The sequence below is a fragment of the Zingiber officinale genome, chromosome 4B (assembly GCF_018446385.1).
Source record: "Zingiber officinale cultivar Zhangliang chromosome 4B, Zo_v1.1, whole genome shotgun sequence".
Classification (NCBI taxonomy): Eukaryota; Viridiplantae; Streptophyta; class Magnoliopsida; order Zingiberales; family Zingiberaceae; genus Zingiber; species Zingiber officinale.
In genome coordinates, this window is record NC_055993.1 from 84,593,002 (window position 1) to 84,601,839 (window position 8,838).

At 35.3% G+C, this 8,838-nt stretch overlaps 2 long non-coding RNA genes across 2 annotated transcripts; both read left to right on the top strand.

Annotated features, from left to right (window-relative positions):
- The first annotated feature begins 4,876 nt into the window (after positions 1–4,876).
- Positions 4,877–5,656, top strand: LOC121977663. Its single transcript, XR_006110992.1, has 3 exons — positions 4,877–5,076; positions 5,190–5,257; positions 5,328–5,656. It is a non-coding gene; the product is annotated as an uncharacterized LOC121977663 (long non-coding RNA).
- A 1,337-nt stretch (positions 5,657–6,993) lies between these two features.
- Positions 6,994–7,256, top strand: LOC121977664. Its single transcript, XR_006110993.1, has 2 exons — positions 6,994–7,094; positions 7,188–7,256. It is a non-coding gene; the product is annotated as an uncharacterized LOC121977664 (long non-coding RNA).
- The last annotated feature ends 1,582 nt before the right edge of the window (positions 7,257–8,838 follow it).

An 8,838-nucleotide genomic window follows, 5' to 3' on the forward strand; every position in this document is an offset into this window, starting at 1 on the left:
CATGCCATTGGCTTTCGCACAATAATACACCTATGTATCTGGTCGATAATAGAACTGGGCGGGTGTATATGGTTCTATGCCCGTGCCTTATATGAACAAAGGTAAGATAGTTTCCTTTACAAATCCAGTCATAATTCTAGGTGCATTTTACCTCCAAGTTATTGTACGCTCGATCAAGCAATAGGTCGACTAGACTTAAGGTACTTAACTTCATATTACTGCCCGAACGGATGTCCAACATGCACAGGTTATCAGATGGATCAGAGCTCATACAACATAACTAAGCAGCTTAATATGAGGACAGACATAAAATGACCGGCTTTATAGGTCGACCGAGATATACTTAGCTAACAACATGAGCAGAGAATCCTAATAACTTGCTAGAGAATATTCTACTGAAACTTTCTTCAAGGATTATTGTGTCTCTCATCAGTTGACCACTTATGATAGCATATTTCTTCAACAAGCTTAGAAAAGGAATAAGTTATAAAGGACAAAAGATGTATACATATGGATGAATAGAAGATTCCTCGGACAATTATTACATATGATCCAGGTTGTACATTTTTCTTTACCTAACAATCTTTGATACACTTTGCCACCTTATGATTGCGAAGGTTATTAGAGGTGGTATATAAAGAGGGGTTCTCTCCGTTGATAAGGTACTTTCTTTGAACATTTGAACTCTACTCTCGCGCGCACACTCCTTACTGTTCTTTATTCACTCATCCGGACTTGTACTGACTTGAGCGTCGGAGGGCCTTCGCCACAGCCCCCCCCCCCCCCCCCCCCCATTTCTAGGCGCTGATGTTTTTGTTGCCTCATCCCCATGTGCACAGGATCGAAGGAAAGCATTTTCTCTAAGTAAAAAGTCTTCTCCTAGTCAACAATCAAGCTACCGTACCCAGCCTGTCATCTCTGCAGCTTTCAGACAGGATCAAACATGTTTGGCGAGTTCCTAGAGATTGTGAGAAATATGGTCCACAAAAGGTTAGACATCCCTAACAAACAATCCAAGACCTCATAATTAAAGGGCACACATCCTCATCTAATCCGGATGATCCTATCGATGTGGATGATTTTGAAGTCCATACTCGTCCAATGGGGCAAAAGACAACCAAAAGGAAGAGCAAATTCAAAACTAGAGACATTGATGACATGAAATTCAATAATATGTGGCAAAAATGGAAGAATTATAAAAAGAGTGAATTGAGATGCAAAAGCATGAGATGATAATGGAGTATGAAATCTTTGTGAAGGATACTAGTGGGATGATAGAAGATTAGCTTAAGTTACATTCTAAATTTTGTAAAAGTATTAAAAAAGAGATATGATATGTAGTAGATGTTTTTAAGATGATCTTTATAAAATTTGTTATTTTTTATTTCATTTATGTAATTTATTTTTATCTATATTAATGTTATTTGTATTGAAATGAGTTTCCTAAAATGAGGAGAAATAACTTGGATGTGAGCTTTAGAATTTCGTGAGCATTTGGATGGATGCACATATTTGATTTAAACTTTCGACACAATATTGTGTACATTAGAAAAAAAAAGGTGAATGTTGGGTGAGATTTAGGATATTTATCATCAACTAAAGAATCAATTTAGAACTAGTCGATTTAAAATTAGTTGTTACAAACTAGCCCTTATAAAATTGACCGTTATAAAACTAGTCAATATAAAAATAGTCATTATAAACTTAGGCATTACAAACTAGTCGTTACAAATGCTTATATATATTCGTGTATAAAAGCTAGAATCCTCCATTCTATTAACATTGTCTTCTCAAACTACAATGATAGTATTTATTTATTTCAAATGTCTCATGATCCCAATCGCTCTAGGTGTTCTATTCTTCGCTATCAGTGGAGAAATTTTTTGACAGGTTCAGATGATGACTTGGATCAAATGATGCTGATGCTACTTGAGCATAAGGAAATGAAAGTTCTAGCAGCTTAAAGTTATTCCGGTAGAACTCATTTAAGGTATTTAAATTGATATTGTGAAGCCATGCATGATTGCCTCTTGAATGATTACTTCTCTTATCAGTTGGTATATCTCAATGAAGTATTCCAACGATGATTTCAAATGTGAAAAGGGTTATTCCTTAACATAGTTAATGTCTTGCAAAATCATTTAGAATATTTTGAATTGAGGGTTGATACAGTAGAAAGATGTGGGTTGTCATCCCTTAAAAAATGCACGGTCGTTATTCGTCAATTGGCGTATGGACCCCCTGTCGACATTTGTGACGAGTACCACTGTTAGGACCCTTGGCGGCCGGCTAGAGGGGGGGTGAATAGCCCCTGTACAAATTAAGCAAACATAACCTTTCTCGAACTTATAACTTAATTAAAACATTTGCATAAAAGATAATAAAGAAACTAAAAGAAAAGAGGCACCGAGAATTTACTTGGTTACAACTGGGTAGGTTGTTAATCCAAGGTAGATGAAAAGCTCACTAAAAATCTCCTCTGGGCAAAGAAGCCTCTTACAACATTCAAAGCTCACAAAACAAAGCTAAACTCAAACAAACTCAAGCACAAGTATTGTTACTATGTATTTCTTGTTGTTTTTAGCTTCTGGAGTAGAGCTTCTTATATAGCCCTGCTCAGGGTACCTGGAAGGATTCCAAGCGCCTAGAATAGGATAATATTTTATCCTCGACGTAATGGTACATGCCACGCCGAATTTGGCTAACTTTTGGGTTCCAAGCGCCTAGAAGGGTTCCGTGCGATCCGGACTGCTCCGGGTGCTCGGAATGGTTCCGGGTGCCCCGAAAGTGAAAGTCAACCTTTTGTTGACTCTCTCCGGGCCTCCAGCTTCGGCTCCGCTTGCTTTGGTCCGGGTCTTCCGCTTTGGCTCTACTAGCTTGGGAGATTTTGGCCATCCAGAATAGGGCTCGCCCAAACTCAACTTCCGACCTTCTCAAGCAAACTTCCGCTCTGGCTTCTCGTCCCTCGGAAACTCCGTGCGCCTCCTTCTTGTCTGCATGCGTACTCTTCCGCAACACCTCATCCCTCCGACGCACCGAGCCCGTTGGTTCTCTCCTATGTCATCCTTCTCGCTAGCTGCGTCTTTTTGCTTGATCCCCTGTGCTCCTAAGTTCCTGTACACTTACACACAGGGTTAAACACAACAGGACCTAATTTAACTTGTTTGATCACATCAAAATTACCTTAGGTACCAACAATCTCTCCCTTTTTGATTTGAGCAACCAAGTTAAGTTAGGGTAAACCAACATGAAGTAAGAGCAATAAATTTGCAATTAAAGTGCAAAAATTTGAAAAAGTTTAAGCCCCAGTGCAAAAATTTGAAAAAGTTTAAACTACCTTCCCCTAGATTTAATCTTCCCTTCTCTCCCTTTGATTACAAAAAAATGGGATACCAAAAAAAAATCTATGGGTAACTTTTCAAAAATAAGAAAGTTTTTTAAAAAAACTCTAATTTTCCGACAATTTTGAAAAACTTATCAAGTTTTTGAAAACTTTGAAAAAATTTGAAAATAATTTGATATCACTTAAAAAATTTACAACGTAAATAATTTTAGAAACTTTAAGTTTTCACTACAACAAAAATGTCAAAAGACAACACCACAAAGACAACGATTTTGGAAGAAACTGTTGTGAATTTGATAAAAGACAACGATTTTTGATAAAACCGTTGTCTTTGAGCTCCCATAAAATATAAAAGACAACAGTTTTGATAAAATTGCTGTTGTTGAGCGATTTTATTTTAAATCAACGACACATTTTACAACGGTTATTTAAAACCGTTGTCTTTAAATACTTCTTAGGGGTTAAGACAACAGTTTTATAAACTGTTGTGTTTTTATATTGTTTTATATAGTCAAAGACAACGGTTTTAATAAACCGTTGTCTTTGACTTTATTCTTTCATTGATTTCCCCTTCACATTTTTATTGCAACCGTGTTTTACTTTCCCTTTCTGCCAAAAATTTTTAGCGCCATCTTTTTCCCCCTTAGCCTTCTCGAACCCTAACCTATTTTTCTTTCCCTTTCCTTATACAATCTCTTCATGCAATGAACCCTTGCTGTTTTTTCTACCTCCTCCTTCCTTGGTCTCTGATCTGATCGAGTTGCCCCTCCTCTATGGTTAGACTAACTTCCACCCCGATCTTCTCATCTTTGGCACAAATTCTTCTACACCTTCACCCTCAACCTCACCATCTTCTTGCTAGACGTGAAGACCACTTCTCTCACTATGAACGTTGCTGGCGTCATCAAGGATCGGCTCCTCATTGCCTTCTCCCGGTCCATCATCCGTGACACAATCAACCCCGTCAACCTCTTCCTCTATGATGTCACCTTCCTCGGCGTTTCCTACTACAACAAGGGGCCTCGTGGCCTCTTCTCCCACCACATCCATCCGTCTCTAGGGTTTCTTTGGATTTCGGGTACCAATTTTTTTTCCTCTTTGTTTCTTCTACGAGTACCAAAGTTACGATCTTTGTCGACTCTCCTCCCGGCTCCTTTGATTGCTTTTCAATTTCAGCAGGTAAACGTTTCTTTCTCTTTCTGATCTTATGTTGTATTTTCCAACCTAGGGTTACTAAATCGGTTGTTCTACTTCGTTTCTGTGAGATGGTTCCACTGGAAACTGTTCGAGTAGATTTTTTTTTCCTTTTTCCTTTAGTTTTTCTCATAGTATTCAGTTAGATTGGGAGTTCAAGATCGGAACTTTCAGTCCATTGAGGTCAATCTTGAATTTTCTCTTACACTTCTTGTTTAAAATTTTTACTTCTCCTTTCTTGGTATATGTGTCCGTGTCGTGTGACTATCTTTTGTCTTCTATGTTCTATCCTGCTATTTTCTTTTGTTCTATTGAATTTTTTTTCAATGATGTTTCGTAATAGATTATTGGATCAACAAAGAAAATTGTATGGCATTGTTCTGTAAAGCTGCAGATGTATTGGATCACGGTGCATTTGCTTGAAAACTGTTTCGTGCTTGTGTAATTCTATTGTGGTCAGTGTCTTAAGAATAGGCAGTTTGTTGCCCCTAAACCCTCTGTGCATTGCATACCTGATCTCTTTTCCTTTATGGACATTTGTGAGTAAGATTTTCTCGTAGACTCTATTTTTTTATTTTTTTTTGCTTCTGTGCTTATTTTGACCCTTTTACTAATTTATTCTTTGAATAAGCATGGGATTCTTCTTGTGAAGGAATTATGGTGAAGACTCTAGATGATTTTGGGTATTCTGCATCAAAACGTTGTGAGGCATGGCTGAAGGTATCCTAGTTTCTAACTGTTCTATACAGACAATCATTTTACTAATTTTCTTTAATTTTCTTTCTTTTAGGTAAAGCGTGATTATGTTGAAGGAATAGGTGACAGTCTTGATCTTGTTCTTATTAGTGCTTGGCATGGAAATGGAAGAAAAGTTGGATGGTACAAATTTTGAGTTTTTTGTTCTGTTGTCATTTTTTATGAAATCCATGGCGTTTGACATTTCACAAGGATATTTCATATTTGTGGATTCCATCGTTCAAGTATAGTCCTTTCCTCGTGGCGTGCTACAATCCAGATACTGAAGAATTTCAAAGTGTCTGTCGCATCATGTCTGGTTTTTCAGATTCATTTTATTTAGAGGTACTCTTTTTTTGTTTGGTTTCATGCCCAGCTCATACATTCCATGCATAGTAGATTAAGCAAATTGATTATTTTGAAATTTTGTTATATAATAATAATAATAATAATAATAATAATAATAATAATAATAATAATAATAATAATATAATTATTATTATTATTATATAATTCTTAAACCTAAGATTTATGGTATTTTTGGCCTAAGATTTATATTTCTCTTCTGTTACCTTCACCATGCTATGCTCCAATGAAAGGTAGAAACTTTAATAAATTAAAGAATGTATGTTTGGTGCTTTTGAGCTCAACAAAGATAAAATAAATTAAACTAATTCCCTGTCAGGTAATTAGTTTGTGTTTGATGTATCTGCATTTACTGTGTCACTTCCTTTTACCATCATGCTTCGTTCAACTACTTTACTTTATCAAGATCGATTAGAAAAAGGATTAAATTTTGTTTTCCCTTTCCAATCGATAACTTTTGAATTGGTCATGACTTTTGCAACTGCTTCTAAGATTCTGCTCAACTGCCTTCTTCTTAAAGAATTGGATGCTCTGTAGTTGTGGGCGAAGTAATACTGATGACCTACTTGCACAAGAAGCACAATGAAAAGGGAAATACATAATTAATATAAGATAGTTTTATAGTGCTGTAGTGCAAATGTACTATTATTAAAGGTTAAAACAAAATAATAATCTTAAAATTACCAACTTGTGTTGGAAGCTTGCAATGCTCCCCTTTGATGGATCAAATCAAGATCAATTATTATAAGTTAAAGGTAATAATATGTAGCCAAATGTGATGGATATAGTTTCCCATTAGATGTGTAATGGACATTTTTCTTGCAGGGGAATGGTTGGCTGATCAAGAACCAGACAAGTAATATATATTATGTGACTTCCTTTTCTCCATAACATAAATAAATAAAGGAAATAATGTCTTCTAGTTTTATGTCTGAAATTTATTTCTTGTTTTTATTTTTGATTTCTCTTGCATGGCATAATGTTTTCTGCTTGATTTTTCTGTTAGAGCAGTTCATGCTATCCGATGGTTTTGGAAGAAGAGAAACAAAATACCAAAATGAAATCTTTCATTTTAAAACTTCATTCTTCTTGCATTTATAGTCTCCAGCTTTTCTTGGTGTTTAGAACAAAAGTGAAAAACTAGTTCAGCAAGCCTATCATTGGATTAAGGTATTATTAATTTTCCCACTGTTTAAAACTGTTAAAAGATAACGGATTTTATCCTTCCACAATCATGATTCATTCTCTGGTTGACAATCAGAAACTGAGATTGAAGTGGCAGATATTGAATACTATTTTAGGTACCTTAATATCTGTAAGGTATTTTTTTCAGGCAGTTAATAATTTAAATTGTTTCTGCTGCAGCGTGGATAATCTCTGTAAGGACATTTTTCTTCGTGGCAAGATGGATGATCAAGGTTGGGTTCCCGTCTCATTGATTGCTACCTTTAACATGGTGAGTAATCCATGTGATTATGGATATGAGGAGTAATTCCATGTTCAAAAAATTTAACTGCCTCTACTTCCTAACACATCACAATATATGCAGGTTAAAAGGGTGACCACGAGCATAGCGATGATATTGAATGCTCTAAGAGATTCGACAGAACTTGAAATATAGGTACTTCACCTCCATCATTTCCCCTCTTTATTCTACTCTTATCAGCTATGTTTCTTAAATAATTCATTTTGATATTTTTCTTCAAAACATGTTCCTACAATCATCTACAAGCAGAGAAAATTAGAAGACGAGAGGATTGGATGAGATGGTTACTGCCCTCGATGGAAAATCCAAATGGTCATGGTTCCACACCTCACTTGACATCGAACCATGATGATTCAGTCATCCACCCCATGCAAACTCTCGGATTAGAGGAATATTCCAGCCAGGCCACCATGAGTTGTACTCAAACTGAGGTAGCACTTGATAGGGGATCAGCATCCTGTAGCTGCAACAACTAGCAGGGTAGAGATCCAGCTCAACTAGAAGAACTTTACCACAGTGGTTCAAATCATGAAATAGGCAGTGACTGAATCATCATGAAATAGTCGTTTGGCTATTGTTCATTAGTTGTAAATAGAGTTTATTTATTTATTTGTATTGGGATAAATTTTATTTGAACATAAGATATGTTTCTTCTTTTGTGATTGTAATTTTTGCATAACTAACATTTTGAATGATATTGATGTGGGAAATATTCTTTCTTGATTATGATTCTTTATTATATTTTAAATTGATATATGATATATTGGTATTAAAAGATAATAAATTAAAAGACAATGATTTAAAACTGCTATTGTTGTCTATCACCCTCAAAGACAACGGTTAAAAACCGTTGTCGTAGCTCCAAAAACGGTTGTAATTGGTAGAAAAATGCTCTAAATAACAACGGTTTTAAACCGTTGTCTTTTCATTCAAAGACAACGGTTTAAAACCGTTGTCGTAGCCCCCAACTTTTAACAACACTGCCAATTACAACGGGTTTAAAGGGCTACGACAACTGTTTTTAACCGTTGTCTTTTAATATTTTTGTTGTAGTGTTTGCAAAGAATTTTTTAAGTAAAAAAAATGTTGAGTAACTATTGAAAGCATTAATTTCAATTAAATGCTTTATCAGTTAGTTAATTAAACATTTTATTTCATTAATTGGCTTCCAGGCTGTGGCGAGGCACTAGACCTTCTTGGTTATTGGAGCAACAACCACTTTCTAGACAAAGCCTCTTAAGGAAATTAAACATTTAATCTACTCTCTGAAAGTCCTAAGTCCAATTAAATTTTAATTTAGATAAGATTTTGGAACCCAATATAGGTTCCAGCCTACTGGATTAATTAAGAATTTTTTAGGAACATATTCCTTTGAAAATTTTCTAATTCTTCCCTTGTGATAATTTAGGTACCAATTAGACTATTGAATTTTTTAATACCTTTATTATATGAGCATGTATGATTTTTCAAGTTCTTTATTTCTTTTTGCAAATTATCATTTTCCAATTTTATTTTATCAAATTCTTCTAATGGACAAGATTTGGCTAGAATTAATTTTAACTCTTTATTTTTTTTCTAGTTTGCAACAATTCTTTGATAAATATTTTATAAATTAGAATGACTTATCAGAAGGAAGAGATCGTACCTGACTTACCTTGTCGATCCCGTTATCCGTAGCTCCCCCTAAAGTGGTGCTTTCTTCCGATGTCGCTCC